Below are 17,661 nucleotides of genomic sequence, written 5' to 3' on the forward strand. Positions count from 1 at the left end.
GGCTCGATGCATTTGCCAGAGTGGCTTACAGGGCTCAGGGGAACACTTATTTATGTTTACCCGTTTATTTTAGGATATGATCAAGGATACAGATGTGCAGACAAATGAAGAGATCCAAAGGCGAGGTCTGGGAGGGTCTGAACTGCGGAGTGGGGATGTGCCACCCTCCTGGTGTGGTTCGCCAGCCTGGAAGCTCTTCAAACCCCATACTATTGGGATTTTATGGAGGTTTCCTCACGAAGGCATGATGGATCATTAACTCCATTTCCAGCCCCTCTCGCCCTCTGGAGGATGAAAGGTGGGGCTGAAAATTCCAAGCGTCTAATCATGGCTTGCTCTTTGTGGGCACCAGCCCGCATCCAGGAGCTCACCCAGAGTCACCTGCTGGAACAAAAGATTCTCCTAGTGCTCTTATCCTTTAAGAATTTGCAAGGATTTTAGGAGCTCTGTGCCAGGAACCAGGGGCAGAGACCAATATATGGTAACCTAACCTCACCTAACCTCATCAACAGGTTTTGCTACCTTAAGTGAAACAGTATATAATGAAACCAATTTTACCATAGACTAGTTGATATAAATAAGAGTTAATACTTACCTGGCAAGGGAGATACATGATCATGAAGGTGGTTTTCCCAGGGCGAGGCTTATCCATTGCACTCCAGATGGGCTGACCCCTGCGATTTCCCCAAATGTGGGAAATTCAACTGCATACTTTGTGGTAGTGAGGGACAGTGTTCGTGCTCTCCCCTAAAAAAAAACAAAAACAGCCCTGGGCTCAGTTTGGGCTCAGTGGTTAGAGCGTCGGTCCATGAACCAAAGGTTTGTGGGTTTGATTCCCAGTCAAGGGCATGTACCTGGGTTGCAGCTTTGATCCCCAGCCCTAGTCAGGGTCATGCAGGAGGCAATCAATCGATCTGTCTCTCTTACATCGATGTTTCTCCCTCTTTCTCCCCCTTCCCTCCCTCCCACTCTATCTAAAAAATCAGTGGAAAAATATTCTCAGGTGAGGATTAAACAAACAAACAAAAATTGCAAACAAATTTTCAAATGAAAACGTGTACATGAATGTTCATAGCAGCTCAATTCATAATAACCAAGAAGTGGAAACAATTGATGAATGGATAAACAAAAGGTGTACTTCCACACAATGGAATGTTATGTGGCAATAGCAAGGAATGAAGTACCAATATATCCTACAACATGAATGAACCTGGCAAACATTACACTCAGTGAAAGAAGCCAGACACAAAAGGCCACGTATTGTATGATTCTATTTATGTGTTCCCAGTATTAACTACACTGAAGCCATACAGAAAATGCAGACCACTTCACCACCCCAGAAGTTATGTTGACTATGTACCCAGTAAGGGTGAGCTGAGCAGACCTACATTCAGGAAAGAGACTCTGTTGTAAAATTTTTACTGTGGACAAGATGGGGCAGGGGCATAGACTGGGGCACGTCTTGGCCCAGCGTCCCTCCTTGCTGCATTTAAAACAGGGACCAGGTGGTGGCTTCTGGCCCTTGCCCCTAGGAGTCTGCCTATTATCAATGGAGCCCTGGATGGCTGTGGCCAGCATTTGGTGTTTGACCTGGTTTCGTTTCAGTTTTTCTAATTTTGTCTTTTCTCAGTTGTTTAAAACCTTGCAGGTGGCACCCAGAAGGTCTTTCTGTGGGATTTGAGGGCTGTCTTCTGGCCTTTGTAATTTTCATTTAATATCAGGAGTTGAATGGGAGATGAAATGCATGTTGAGGAAAAATAGGCCCTCATTTGAAGTGGGGTCCAGGGTAGTTGTATCTTTGAGGGGCCTCTGTTAGGTGGGAGAGGAAAAGGGCAGGATTTTTTAAAATAACCCTTTAAAATTTTTTGTTTACTTTATTGATTTGAGAGAGGAAGGGAGAGATAGAAACATCAACAAGAGAGAACACCGATTGGCCACCTCCTGGATGCTCCCCACTGGGGATCTGGCCCACAACCTGGGCATGTGCCCTGACCAGGAATGGAATCGGTGACCTCTTGGTACATGGGTCAACGCTCAACCACTGAGCCACACTGGCTGGGCAAAGGCAGGACTTTCATTGGGACCCTGAGTAATTTCTTTGATTTTTTATAGTTAACTGCCTTGTGGGCTGTCTCAGGAAGACCTGCTAAGAGGCAGGCCACCATGTGAGCCAGGTGCAGTCAGCCTGGAGAATCTATCTGATACTCCCACTTGGGGTCTCTCCTTGGGATTGTCTCATCCCCCACTGGATCATGGGCATCTATGTGACATAACCCTTCAGCATGGGTTTGGGTGGCTTGCCAGACACGTTCCCTCTCCTCAGGGGACAGGGTAGAGGTGACTACAAGGCAAACATCATGCCATGGGAGATCATAAGACTGTTAGATATTCAAATTCCTTATTATAGGGGCAGGGTCAGTAGAAAAGGACCCTAGGCACTTCTTGATTTGTGAGAGATCAGACATGGAAAAAGGGACCCGGACTAGATCTTCGGCTCCCTGGAGGCAGTATTGGGAGGGGAAAGGGGAGGTTTCGGGTTAAGGGGTCTCCTGGTCTGGGACTTCAGAGGCCAAGGGAGGGGACTGCAAGTCTGCCTGAATCAGTGGATCAGGTGAGTCAGCAACAGGCTAAAAGGGAGATGGGGCAGGGGAAGGTCATTAGTCTGCTGGGTCAAAGTTAGATTCAGAGTCAGAGGGGTTAGGAGAAGGGTATTTAGAATGTAAGAGGAGTATTTAGTAGGTAGAACAGGATTGGCCTGGGGAAGGTCAGGATTGAAGGGTGAAGAAGGCCTGGACATAAGGAATCTCTGACCACTTTCCCTTGTGGTGACTAAAGTTATCTAGATTACATAAGGTATTGAGATCAAAAGTTACATTTTCAGCCCTGGCCGGTTTGGCTCAGCGGTTAGAGAGACCCGGGTTCGGGTCCCGCTAAGGGCATGTACCTCGGTTGCAGTTTGTCCCTGGCCCTGGTTGGTTGTGCGGGTGGCGACCACTCGATGTGTCCCTTTCACATCGATGTTTCTCTCTCTCTCTGTTCCTCTCTCTCCCTCCCACTCTACCTGAACAAAGAATGGAAAAATGTCCTCGGGTGAGGATGATAAAAAATAAAAAATAAAAATAAAAAATAAATAAAAAAAGTTACATTTTCAGGCCACTGGGAGCCATTATCTAATTTGTATTGTGGCCTGGAGATATTACAATAGAAGAGGAGATGTTTGAGTTAATGAGTCCGAGCTGGTCAAGGGTTTTAAGGAGACAGCCCAATGGGGTGGTTTTTGGTGGGACAGACTGGGTGTTGCCCATGGCGATTTCTGAGAGGGGCGAGTGACAAGCCACGAAGGAAACAGCAGCTGCCCCAACAGGCATCCCTGGCCCGGTGTGGAGTACGGTGGGGATATGAGGGAGTCCCTCTAAACCTGGCATCCCCAGTTAGAGAGGTCCCAGGCTAAAAGGCCAAGGGGTCTCCTGGACTAGTTCTAGGACTTTGGGCTGAGAGAGGCAGAGAGAGAGAGACAGAGACAGAGACAAAAGACCCAAGAGAGAATGGCAGATCACTTACCCCTAGACTATCGGCCACTGGTGGTCAGCAATGGAAGGGAGAGACTTATGTTGTTGTAACCCAGGAGATCGACCAAACTCAGACGCCGAGATGGGGTTTAATAAAAGAAGTTTATTGAGCTAAGTCCGCAGGCACCTGCAGTATGTCCCACACAGGAGTAACTGCGGCCCCGGAGAGCTAAAATGGCTCCTTTTTATAGGATTTTGTAAGGGGGTCGCTACGTGTAAGCAAGCATGTTACAGAAGCGGAATTAACAGTTAGTTAATTACCTGTTACTCAGTTTCCCAGACATCTCAAAGGTCAAGATGTTTTCAATAGATTATCCCTGGCACCGCCCAGGATTACTCAAGGGTTAGTTATTACCCCGGGTTAGCGATTACTTTGGGATTAGTTAGTGAAGAATGTTCTTCAGTAAATGAGTAAACTGACAACCCCTTTGGTTGTCGTGAAGGCCTCTGGGAGTTTAGGTCAATGGCACTGAGTTATAACAATGTCTGGCATCTCCCTGGCTGGCTCGGGAGGGCCCACAGGGTTGGGGAGAGGCACAGCTGCCAGCCACCAGAACACCCAGTGGGATTCGGAGGTTAGCCCAGGAGGAGCTTCTGCTGCCTACTGCTCTCCGAGTAGCACACCTGAGGAGTCCGTGGCCAGGTCGCCACCTGCTCCCCACCCGCTGAACCTTCCTGGGTTTCAGCACCAAATGTTAGATCGCTGAGGGAGGACTGCACGAAGCCAAAGTGATGCAGGAACAGAATTTTATTCAGGGTATCTGCAAAGCAGACGGGCTGAGTCCAAACTGGTGTCAGCCTCCAACTGTCTGGGGCTTGCTGCTTATATAGAGTTTTGGGTGAGTTTTTTGGTGGCTTTCTCAGGGCATGGACAGGAACAAAGGCCAGGCAAACAGGATGTCAGTTGCTCAACTGTAATGGACCAGTGGGGAATGTGTGGTAAGGCAAGATGAACAAAATGTTCTGATAAACAAGAACAAGGAAAGGCCATATCTACAGAGGCATTCCTGTGGCGGGGTGCTCTCTGGCCTAACAGCTGGCATGACTGGGTTCTGGTGAAGGCCCTCTGCTGGGTGCAAAGTGCCATCTTCTCTTTGTATTCTCACCTGGTGGAAATAGTGCAAGAGAGCTGTCTGGGATCCCTTGAATAAGGGCACTAATCTCATTCATGAAGGCTTCACCCTCATGACCTAATTACCTCCCAAAAGCCCCATCTCCTAAAATCATCATATTGGAGGTTAGAATTTTAACATATGAACTTGGGGGGAAACAAACATTTAGTCCATTGCAATTACTTTAATTTCAAAAACCAGAACCAATGTGGTATGAGGTTAAAGGATAGATACATAGGTCAATGGAACAGAACAGAGTCCAGAAATAGACTGACACAATTGTTTTTGACCAGTGCAAAGGCAATTCAATGGAGAAATGATAGTCTTTTCAACAATAGTAGTAGAACAATTGGACATCCATTTACACACACACAAAAAAATGGACCTCAAAAAAAAAAAAAAAAAGAGGAAAAAAAAAAACCTAAAAAATGAATCACCATCCATACTTCACACCTTATACAAATTTAAATATAACATCTAAAACTATAAAAGCTGGATTCCAAAATGGCGGTGGAGTGAATGGAAGCTACACAGACTGTCTCCCAGGACCAAATTGAAATTACAACTACAATAAAGACAAATCATCGGGAAAAAGCAACAGAAAAGCAGCTTGCAAGGACCATATAACCAGGGGCACTGACTCGATCCTGGTAGGACTGCGGAGGCGTGAGAGGGGGGCTGGGAGCCCACAGACAGCAGCGGCCTTAGCTGTGAGCAGCGCCCTCGGGTTACACTCCCAGGCGGCTCCACAGCGCAGAGCCGGGACAGAGGCTAAAACAGCCACAGCCACTCACCTTGGGCTCCGGCAGAGGAGGGGTGGACTGGACTGGAACTGTGTGGGGACACTCTGGATTTGGAGGGTGCTCAGAGCTTTTGCTGACTTGCAGCCATGCAGGACGGTGGCCATCTTACTCCTTCCCAGGGTTCTGGGGCGAAGTGGCGGCCCCTCCCTCGGAGATTCAACCCCACCCAGTAGGCAATTGAAATGCATATTGAGGCTCATTAACAACCAGCATCTGCCCCCACCCTCGGGAAATCCCCTTACACTGAGCACCTGAGGGAGTTTTTCATTCACCTGAGAACCCAAGGCTCTTCAAGTAACCACAACTAATAGCCTTCAGGCAAAAAGCTAGAGGACAACTGAACCATTCCTGGGCTTGCAACTCTTCCCAGGAAAGTAAGACTTGACAGTGGTGTTTAACGTGGGTCCTCCCATGCTCATCCAAACCCAGGAGAGGGAGCCACAAATAGCAGAATTCCAACACCCACAAGGAAAATTTGGCAGGCTCCAAAGCCCACTGTGATAGCCAAAATGGTGAAACAAAGAAACAAATGCCAAATGAAAGAACAAGAGACCTCTACTGAAGATGAGATAAATGAGGAGCAGTTAAGCAAGTTAACTGAGCTAGAATTCAGAGCCATAATCTTGAGGAAGCTCAACAACATGAGTAAAAATATCAACACAATGAGTAAAGACATAGAAATGTTGAAAATCAACCAACTGGAAATTAAAAACCACCAAGAAGAAATGAAGAATGACATATCAGAAATAAAGAACACATTGGAAGGTCTAAACAGTAGAGTAGAGGAAGCTGAGGACCAATCAGTGAATTAGAAGACAAGGTAGAAAAAATCAACCAATCAGAAAACCAAAAAGAAAAAATAATTAAAAAAACAGGAAGACAGCTTAAGAGAACTGTGGGACAACTGGAAACGTAATAATATTCGCATCATAGGAGTCCCCGAAGAAGAAGAAAATGAGCAAGTGTTAGAGAATATATTTGAAGAAATAGTGACAGAAAACTTCCCTAGTTTGGTGAAGGAATAAGGCATTCAAGTTCAAGAAGCACAGAGAGCCCCAAGTAAGAAGAACCCAAACAGGCCCACACCAAGACACATAGTAATTAAAATGCCAAAAATTAAAGACAGAGAATCCTAAAGGCAGCAAGAGATAAGGAACAGGTTATCTACAAAGGAAACCCCATAAGGCTCTCAGCTGACTTCTCAACAGAAACACTACAGGCCAGAAGGGAACGGCATGAAGTAATCAAGATTATGAAAAACAATGATCTGAATCCAAGACTACTCTACCCAGCAAGGCTATCATTCAAAATAGAAGGTCAAATAGAGCTTCCCAGACAAAAAAAAGGCTAAGGGAATACATTAGCACCAAACCAGCACTCCAAGAAATGTTAAAAAGACTGCTGTAATTAGTAGGAGAAATATTTAAGAAAAATATAACCACACTAAACAAAAATGGCAATAAGTAAGTACATATCAATAATCACCTTAAATGTAAATGGATTGAATGCTCCATCCGACCCTGAAAATTTAGGTTTTATTTTATAATATAAAACTATGATCTTCTGGGTCATGTAAATCAGGATTTTCTTTGGAGTGGGGGCCAACGGAATTGGTACAGTGTACTTTATTGATGGTACATGATAAGACAGGACTCCCTGAGCCCCTCTTCTTCCTCAGGGCTTCTGACTTGGAAGCTGTGTTGAGGACAGGAGATTTTCAGTGTGTTGGGGTTAAGTTGGGGCAAGGACTCCCCAGCAGTTGAGGGCCTCTCTTTCTCTGGCCCTTTCATTGGGGCTGGTGGCCCAGGGGCTCTTACTTCTTGAAGCCAATTTGAACTGTAAGGTCCACCACCCATTGCTATAGACAAACTCATTGTCATCCCAGGAAATGAGCTTGACAAGGTGGTCATTGAGGGCAATGCCAGTCCCAGCATCAAAGGTGGAAGAGTAGGTTAAAGTCACAGGAGACAACTTGGTCCTCAGTATAGCCCAGGATGCCCAGGGACCCTTTGATGCCTGTTTCATCACCTTCTTTTTTTAAAATTTTTTTAAATCCTCACCTGAGGGTATTTTTCTATTTATCTTCAGATAGAGTGGGAGGGAAGGGGAGAGAGAGAGAAAATGGGAGAGAGAAGGAAACATTGATGTGAGAGGGATACATCGACTGACTGCCTCCCACACAACCCCGACTAGGGCTGGGGATGAACCACAACCAAGGTACGTGCCCTTGATTGGAATCGAACCCATGACTCTGTTCTAGGGGCCGACACTCTACCGCTGAGCCAAACTGGCCAGGGCCAGGGAAGCCAGGCAGTAGGTAGTGGAAGAAGCATTGCTGACAATATTGAGAAAGTTGTCATACTTCTCATGGTTCATGCCCATCACCAACATGGGGACATCAGCAGAAGGGACAAAGATGATGAAACTTTTGGCTCCACTCTTCAAGTGAACCCCAGCTTTTCCAAGATATTGAAGACTCTAGTGGACTCCACAACATATTCAGCACCCCATTTGATGTTAGTGGGATCTCACTCCTAGAAGATGGAGATGGGTTTTCTATTGATGACAAGCTTCCCATTCTCAGCCTTGACTGTGTCGTTGACCTCGGCATGGGTAAAATCATACAGGAACATGTAGTTAATGTCAACAAAAGGTTCATTGATGACAACAATGTCCACTTTGCCAGAGTTAAAAGCAGCCCTGGTGAACCAGGGGTCCAATATGGCCAAGTCCATTTTCTCCAACCTTCACCATCACATCACGGCTGTCTGTCAAATGGGGAGGAGCAGAGAGACAAACAAGGGCTTTCCTGATGGGATCTATAGAAAATCTTTTGTAGCAATGAAGCTGAATGTTGATCATTACTTTAAGGCACTATCTCCCTCTTCTTGCTAATAGAACTTTGATTTTGTTAAGTATTGGCTGGTAATGGACTTAAGAAAAATGGGGTGACCCCAGTAGGGTTGCCAGATTTAGCAAATAAAAATATAGGAATTCAGTTAAAAATGAATTTTAGACAAACAACGAATAGGCAACCCTATCCCCCAGGTTCTGAGAATGAACTGTGATTGGTTAAGCCAAATATGGTCATCCATTTCCACCTTGTTAGTGATTGGTTTGTGGGTGGGTTCTGACCAATTTCATCTGAGAAGAAATCTTCTGGGGGCTCCTGGGAAAGATTTTTCTCTCTGGTTAAAAATACAGAGACAGCCTGGCTGGTGTGGCTCAGTGGTTGAGCATCGACCCATATACCAAGAGGTCACCAGTTCGATTCTGGTCGGGGCACATGCCCAGGTTGTGGGCCCAATTCCCAATAGGGGGCATGCAGGAGGCAGCCAATCGATGTTCTCTTCTCTTTCATCTATGTTTCTATCTCCCTCCCCCTCTCCCTCCCTCTCTCTCTAAAATCAATTTAAAAAATACTTTAAAAACAAATACAAATAGATAAATAAAAACACAGAGACTACTGTCTTCACGGAGAGTCGCCGTGGTTTCCTGCTTCAACAGTGCTTGGACGGAACTGAGCGCTGGACCCATCCCAGCCAGCCACCCCCCCCCCCAATCCAGCCTTTCGCCACCTCCTCACAGTGCCTCAAACATCACCAAGACCCCCCCACCTCCAGCGCCGCGCAGCTGCCTCTTCTTAGCCACCCACCATGAAATCCACTGGGTTCACCTCACAGGTGCGCCAGAACTACCGCCAGGATTGGAGGTCGTCATCAACCGCCAGATCGACCTGGAGCTCTACGCTTCCTGCGTCTACCTGTCCATCTCTTACAACTTTGACCGCGATGATGTGGCTTTGAAGAACTTTGCCAAATATTTCCTTCACCAATCTCACGAGGAGAGGAAACATGCTGAGAAACTGATGAAGCTGCAGAACCACTGTGGTAGCCGGATCTTCCTCCAGGATATCGAGAAACCAGAGCTGACGACTGGGAGAATGGGATGAATGTGATGGAGTGCGCGTTACATTTGGAAGAGTGTGAATCAGTCTCTACTGGATTTGCACAAACTGGCTACTGACAAAAATGACCCTCACTTGTGTGACTTCACTGAGACTCACTACCTGAATGAGCAGGTGAAATCCATCAAAGAACTGGGTGACCACATAACCAACTTGCGCAGGTTGAGGGCCCCTGAAACTGGCATGACAGTGTATCTCTTTGACAAGCACACCCTGGGAGACAGTGATGAGAGCTAAGCCTTAGGCTGGCATCCCATAGCCACAGGGTAGCTTCCCTGGTCACCAAAGCAGGACGTGCATGTTTTTTTGTTTGTTTTTGTTTGTTTTTTCATCCTCACCCGAGGACATTTTTTTCGATATTTTGTTCAGATAGAGTGGGAGGAAGAGAGAGAGAGAAACATCGACATGAAAGCGACACATCGAGTGGTTGCCACCCACACGACCTAACCAGGGCTGGGGACAAAGTGCAACCACACGACCCAACCAGGGCTGGGGACAAAGTGCAACTAAGGTACGTGCCCTTAGCGGGAACCAAACCCGGGTCTCTCCGGACCGCAGGCCGATGCTCTAACCGCTGAGCCAAACCGGCCAGGGCAGGACGTGCATGTTGAAGTTACCTTTACCTTTTCTATAACTTGTACCAAATCATCCACTTACATCTTTTCATTTGTACCATTCCTTCAAATAAAGTAATTTGGTACCCCCAAAAATAAAAATTTTAAAAATAAAAACACAGAGACTAATGTGGGAAGTCTCATGCTTCCTGCTTCCTGCCTGAAACTATCTCATGGAAGATGTAGTGAAGGGAACAGCAGAAGTCTTTTCGTCACCATGAGAGAGACTTTTTGTCATCACGAGAGACTGACCCAGAGCTCTGAAATTGTTAAACTTTTGAAGTAGGCAACTCTGTAAATTCTGTTCTCCAGACTTCTGAATGTCCTCACTGTTTGCAACTCTTTTTAAAAAAATATGTTCTCTCTCTCTCTCTCTTTTCTTTTTTCTTTTTTGAGAAAGAAAGAAGCATTGATCGGCTGCCTCCTGCACGTCCCCTACTGGGCATGTGCCCTCACTGTGAATCGAACCAAGACCTCAGTTCATGAGATGATGCTCAATGCACTGAGCCACACCAGCCTGGCTGTTTGAGCCTCTTTTAGATGGGTATTCTGTTTATGCTGCTGGAAGCATCCTAAATAATTCAGCTGAAATATTTTGAATCTCATTCAGCAGATTATAATAGACTCAGTCTCAGCTAAACAACCTTATCCCACTCAGATAAACAAAATTATTTTATTATAACATCACTGGCCTAGTAGTATCGCCTGGGTCTTTCTCAACTTCTCATGAAAGAATCATAGAAACTCTCCCACAGATTATGGGGTAAGGGAATGGACGGGAGAGTGTTTCTCGCTTCCTATGTTGGAATAGTTATTTTTATTAACAGTTCTCTGTGTCCTCAATGTTACTGACAGCTTCTGAGATCTGAACTGGCTGTATGGGGAAGTGCTAGCCAACTTTATGGAACAGATGGATGCTGTTTCACAATTATGGGTGTGAGAATGGCAACCTTTAGTTCAGAAGTTGAGCTTGGTGATCCTGAGACATCATTAGCATCAATGACATCTGTGCTGTCATTTTTTAAAAAAAAATCCTCACCCAAGGATATGTTTCCATTTTATCTTCAGATAGAGTAGGAGGGGGAGAGAGAGAGAGAGAAACATTGATGTGAGAGAGACACATCGACTGGTTGCCTCCCCCGACCAGGGCCGTGGATGAACCGCAACTGAGGTACGTGCCCCTGACCAGAATTAAACCCAAGACTCTCTGGTCCATGGGCCAATGCTCTAACTGCTGAGCCAAACCAGCCAGGGCTGTACTGTCATTTTTTTTTTTTTTTAATCCTCACCTGAGGACATTTTCCCATTTTTTTGTTCAGATAGAGTGGGAGGGAGAGAGAGGAAGAGAAAGAGAGAGAGAAACATCAACGTGACACATCGAGTGGCTGCCACCCGCACAATCCAACCAAGGTTGGGGACAAACTGCAACCGAGGTATGCGCCCTTAGCAAAACTGAACCCGGGTCTCTCTGGACCACAGGTCTACGCTCTAACCGCTGAGCCAAACCGGCCAGTGCCGTGCTGTCATTTTTTTTTATCACATGTAGATACTACCCAGTTTGTTGATTTTATTTCCAAACATTCTAAAATGGATAAAATTTACCCAATGTTTAATAGCCACAATTTGTATGCATGGCAAACATTTTTATGTTTAAATAATTTGAATAGATTATATATGCATTTGGCAAATACAGAATTCAGACCAGTAAGCTCCCCTTCCATCCTAGTCTCTTTTTTCCTTCTCTAGAAGTAACCATTGTTATAGTTACTTGTGTTGCCTTCCAAACTTTTGTATACATGTACAAATATATAAATGTATACAATTCCTTTTTAAACACAAATAGTAGAATGGAATACACGTTATTCAGTTATTTGTATCTTGGAGATCCTATGACATCGTTACTTTTTTTTTTTAGAGAGAGAAGGGATAGAGAGATAGAAATATCTATGTGATTGTCTGCCTCCTGCAAGCCCCTACTGGAGATCGAACCTGAAACCTCAGGTATGTGCCCTGACCATCAATTGAACTGGGTGGGACCTCTCAATCCATGAGACACACTCAGTCCATTGAGCCACACAAGCCAGGCAAACAAACAAGTATTAATGTATTATTTTCTTCATCATTTTACTACAAAAGATGGCATATTATACATGATTCTACATCTTGCCTTTCTTCTTAATATATTGGAAATGAGAGCTATGTCAATGACTATCATATTAGTAGATTCAAAATTTTATTGCAGCTCTGGCCAGGTGGCTCAGTTGATTGGAGCATCATCCCATACACTAAAAGGGTGTGGGTTTGATTTCGAACCAGGGCACATACCTGGGTTGTGAATTCAATCCCTGGTTAGGGGTCTTACAGGAGACAACCAATCCGATGTTTCTACCATCAATGTTTCTCTCTCTCTCTCTCTCTCTTTGCCTCTCTAGAAATCAATAAAAACATATCCTTGGGTGAATATTAAAAAAAAAAAAAAACGATGAAGGCTGCATGTTGATTAATGAGTTGCTTAAAAATAAAAAGTTCATTTCAGCCTTGACCGGTTTAGCACAGCAGTTCGAGTATCCGTCCAGACCAAAGGGTCTTGGTTCAATTTGTCAAGAGCACACCTATCTCAATTCCAGTCAAGGGCACATGTACCTCAATTGCAGGTTCAATCCCCATTGATTGCAGGAGGCAACCAATCAATGCGTCTCTCTCTCTCCTTCCCTCCCTCCCACTCGCTCTAAAAAATCACTGGAAAAATATCCTCGGGTAAGGATTAACAACAACAAAATTTTATTGTGAAATATATAAGACATATTTGTAATGCTTGGTGACCCTTTATGATATTGCCACCCAGTGAAGAACTAGTATCTGCAAAGCCCCTCCCCAATCATAGCGTACACCTTCTTCTTTCCAAGTAACCTGTCTTCTGGCTTTTCTTTATGGTTTTACCACCTTTGAACGGGTCTATAAATAATAGAGCTTATTTTTTGTTTTGAACTTTAACAAGTGGAATCACAGTGTTTTCTTCTATGATTCTCTGTTGATCAATACTTCAGCTTGTTGGTATGTGTGGCTGTGGTTAATTTTTTTGTCATTGCTGCACAGTATTCCTATTAAGAATGTGACACTAGCCCTGGCCGGTATGGCTCAGATATTAGAGCATCAGCCCTCAGACCAAAGAGTCAAGGGTTCAATTCCCAGTTGAGGGCACGTATCTCAGTTCTGGGTTCGATCCTTGACCCTGGTTGGGGTTGTGTGGGAGGCAACCAATTGATGTGTCTCTCTGACATCAATGTTTCTCTCTCTCCCCCTTCCTCCCTCCCATTCTATCTAAAAAAAAAAAAAAAAAATCAATGGAGCCCTAGCCGGTTTGCTCAGTGGTTAGAGCTTTGGTCCATGGACTAGAGTCCTGGGTTCGGTTCCTGTTAAGGGCACATACTTCGGTTGCAGTTTGCCCCGGCCTTAGTTGGGGTTGTGTGGGTGGTGGCCACTCAATGTGTCTCTCTCACATCAATGTTTCTCTCTTGCTTCCTCCCTAAAAAAAAAAAAAAGAAGTCAATGGAAAAATATCCTCAGGTGAGGATTAAAAAAAAAAACATAACATGAGTTTTTATGGACTTTTGGGTTGTCTCCAGTGTGGGGTAATTATGTTGCTATGAAAGTTTTTTTTTGTTGTTTATCCTCACCAGAGGACATTTTTTGCATTTATGCATTTATCTTCAGATAGAGTGGGAGGGAGAGACAGGAGAAGAGAGAGAGAGAAACATCTGAGAGAGACACATCGACTGGTTGCCACCCACATGACCCCAACCGAGGCCAGGGACAAATTGCAACCGAGGTACGTGCCCTTGGCGGGAACTGAACCCAGGACTCTCTGGTCCGCAGGCTGATGCTCTAACTGCTGAGTCAAACCAGCCATGAAAGGTTTTGTACATCTAGTTTTGGGCAACCATTTCCACAGAGTGGTCAGTGAACCCCTTAGGGTTCCCCGGGACCTTATCAAGGATCTTATTTATCACTGAAGTCAGAACTATTTTCTTCTATGATAATACTACAATGTAATGTGCTCTTTTTACTCTGTGGGCACTGCACTGATGGTACAAAAGCAATGATGAGTAAAACTGGAGCCACTTTAGCAAGAATCAACTCAGTGGCTCCCACTTGTACATGAAGTTATTTTTTTGCCAGTCTAGTCCTTTAATTAGCATATCCTTCATCACTAACAAGAATAAATTCTTTTTCACATGTTTATAGCATTTGCATTATCTCTTTTGTAAACTGTCAATTCAAATCTCTTCCCCATTTTTAACAGGATGATTTGTCCTTTTTATGTTGAGAGGTATTCTTTGTCTCACATGTGACACATTTTTCTCTATGTTATCTTTTTCACTCTTTTAATGGTATCTTCCACTGAAAAGAAGTTTTAAATTTTCATATGGTCAAATGCACTATTCTTTTCTTTGTTCTGAGCGTCTCTGCGACTGTGCTGACTACTATATTAAATATATCAACTACAATGATGAAATGAAATAATAGCAGGCACTTCTTCCGGTCCCCCCTCAGAGCCAACCGCCAGTGGCCCGAGGCTAACAGAGAAGGCCTGTCTGCAGCTGCCCTGGTAGCCAACCCCAGGGACTTTCCGAGGTCCCCACCGCTGCTCACTCAGCCATCAGCTGCCCTCACCTGCCACCATGGGGATGACCCGCCGCTGGTGAGGCCCGCCCTGCAGCCTGCCCCTCAGCCTTCGCCAAGAGGCCCTGCTAACCTTCTTGGCTGGAGGGTCCCCTCTGGAAAACCTGTTGCCTATGCCTCCAGCCTGGCTCCTGTTCCTCCAGGTGTGGTGCCCCAACCGCTCTCGTAAGTGCATCAGAACGATTACGCCCACTGCGAGGCCGCCATCAACAAGCAGATCAACTGGAGCGCTATGCCTCCTACATGTACCTGTCCATTGCCTTCTATTTCCACCGCCAGGACACTGCCTTGAAGCACTTTGCCACATTCTTCTTGTGGCGGTCCAGGGAGGAGAGGGAGCAAGCCCAGGCGCTGATGTGGCTGCAGAACCAGCGAGGGGGTCGTCTGCACACAACAGGAGGTCTGGTCGCAGCCAGTGGGAGCGGCCTGAGCGCCAAGGAAAGCGCCTTGCACGTGGAGGATCGCGAACCAGAGCTTGCGCATTCTGTTCCAACTGGCCACCGACAAGAACGACGCCCACCCGTGTGACTTCCTGGAGCATCACCACGTGCGCCAGGACGTGAAGTTCATCAACTTCGGAGTCAATATCATCGAACTGGTAAGCTGGGGGCCCCAGAATCTAGCCTGGCAGAGTACCTTTTTGTCACCGTCACCCTGGGTGCCAGCATGAAAAACTGGGCCTGTACTACCTTCCTGATAGCCATGGGGTGACTTCCTCAGGTCACCGTGCCAAGCACGCCTATTGCCATATTGCCTTTGCAAAACATTCACTTCAGTTTTTATGTTCAAGTTTTAGCATTTCTTGCAATAAAGTTACTTTCCTAAATAAAGTAATAATAATAGCAGGCACCCTTATCTTTTTTCTGATCTCAAAAAGAAAGTTTTTCAGCACTCCATTAAATTCCCTTCCTGTTTCCTTTTGGGGAAAAGAACTTTGAGCCACTTTCTCTTCAGGAGGACTGGGCCTTGCTAATCCTCCCCCCTCTTCTTCCCCGAGGCCTTACCTTTGCCTTTCTCTCTGCTAACCTCCAAGGGCCCTTCCTTGTGCTTCAGTAACTTACTTCTTGAGTCTAAACAACCCAGCTGGCTCATTTCTACTACCTCTGTAACTTCCTAAATAAACTTTCTAATTTGAGGAAAAACAAACAAAAAAAAAAACACTTGATTATAGTTAAAAGAATTAGTTTCTTTTACCTTTAACTTTGATTATAGTTTTTCAAGTTTTACTGTACAATTTTCCCAGACTCCCTTAATCATAAAATTAGGGGAGTCCTTCTAGAGCTATTTTCTCATAAATGAATGTTTACCTTTATGAAATACCTTTTCTGCACCTATTGATATTTTGCTTTAATCTTAAGGATTATATTATTTGAATTTCTATTTTTAAACCCTCTCATTTCTAAAATAAACTCAATTGGTGGTATCACTTTTTTACATGCATCGTTGGACTCGGTTCACTAATTTTTTTTATCTTGTACCTATGTTCATGATCGATTAACCTATATTTTTCCTTTGTTCTTATGCTGTCTGGTTTTGGTACTCAATGGATCCTATTATAAAAGACTCATACAATGTCATACTTCAGCCCGGCCGGTGTAGCTCAGTGGTTGAGTGTTGACCCATGCATTAATGTCAGTTTGATTCTTGGTCAGGGCACATGCCCAGGTTGTGGGCCAAATCCCCAGTGGGGGACATGCAGGAGGTGGCCAATCGATGTTCTCTCTCATCGATGTTTCTCTCTTTCTATTCCTCTAAAAAAAAATTGTCATACTTTATATAGAAAGTGCATTTAGGAGGGTTCCCTCCTCTTTGCTCCATTGTTTTTGTAAACCTAGCATTATTTATCCCTTGAAAGATTAAACTTGACAGTGAAGCCATGTGGGACTTTCCTCAAAATGTTTTCACTACTGTTCTATTTCCTTAATGGGAATAGGACTATTCGGATATCCTATTATTCCTGAGTCTATTTTAGTAAGTGATCTTTTTCTACCATTTTATCTAGTTTCAAATTTATTGGCCTAATGTTCATATCTCCTATCATCTTAACACCTACAATATCTGTAATTATGTATGCTTTTTATTTCTGGAATTATTTGTGCCTTTTCTTTTACTTGATCATTGTTGCCAGTTTAATCTTTTCAGTCTCAAGTTCGTTTGCCTTTTTTTTTTATCCTCACCTGAGGACATTTTTCTATTTTTTGTTCAGGTAGAGTGGGAGGAAGAGAGAGGAACAGAGAGAGAGAGAAACATCGATATGAAAGGAACACATCGAGTGGCTGCCACCCACACGACCGACCAGGGCCGGGGACATCGTTTGCTTTTTAAACCACTTTTATTTGGAATCATTTAAAGGTGTCAATGTCCCAAGAGCTTATTAAAATTAAACAGAGGTCCTAACTCTAAATTTAATGGAATGCCTACATGCATGAATATAAATTATTTTTCTCTTGAGCAAGAACATTTAGTAGCTTTATCAGGACACTTGAAAGGCAGAAATTAGGGTCACTGGATGTTACGTTCAGTCACCTTCAACATCCTGTTCTTCATCCACATCATCCACCTCGGCATCTGAGTCAGGACCTTCTCCATCCTCTGGGTCATAGCAATCCAGGCAGATCAGCTGGGGCAAGGGCTTGAAGACACTCTCTAGGTGGTCATTCAGGTTAGTAACCTCACTGTTAAACAGATCCAGGCTTCCCCGACATTCCAACTTGTTCAAAGGTTCCAAGGTGCTGATACCTTTGTTTATTTCCACTTACATTTAGATGTGTGAGATTTGAAAGTTTTTCTGCCAATTTGTTCAGACAGCCATAGATTCTATTGTCTATGGATTTTTCCATTTTGGTAGTTTGGGAACATTTGAAACTGAAATGAAGCCTACATTAAACTGAGGAACTCCCTAAGTTCACAAAT

General features: G+C 44.5%; 1 non-coding gene and 1 pseudogene across 1 annotated transcript; both read left to right on the forward strand.

Moving 5' to 3' along the window:
* Positions 1 to 587: 587 nt before the first annotated feature.
* On the forward strand, positions 588 to 750 carry LOC118631314. Its single transcript, XR_004959797.1, has one exon. It is a non-coding gene; the product is annotated as a U1 spliceosomal RNA (small nuclear RNA).
* Positions 751 to 9,140: 8,390 nt separating this feature from the next.
* On the forward strand, positions 9,141 to 9,688 carry LOC118631120 (annotated as a pseudogene).
* Positions 9,689 to 17,661: the final 7,973 nt, after the last annotated feature.

Source organism: Molossus molossus, unplaced genomic scaffold (assembly GCF_014108415.1).
Source record: "Molossus molossus isolate mMolMol1 unplaced genomic scaffold, mMolMol1.p scaffold_m16_p_15, whole genome shotgun sequence".
Lineage (NCBI taxonomy): Eukaryota > Metazoa > Chordata > Mammalia > Chiroptera > Molossidae > Molossus > Molossus molossus.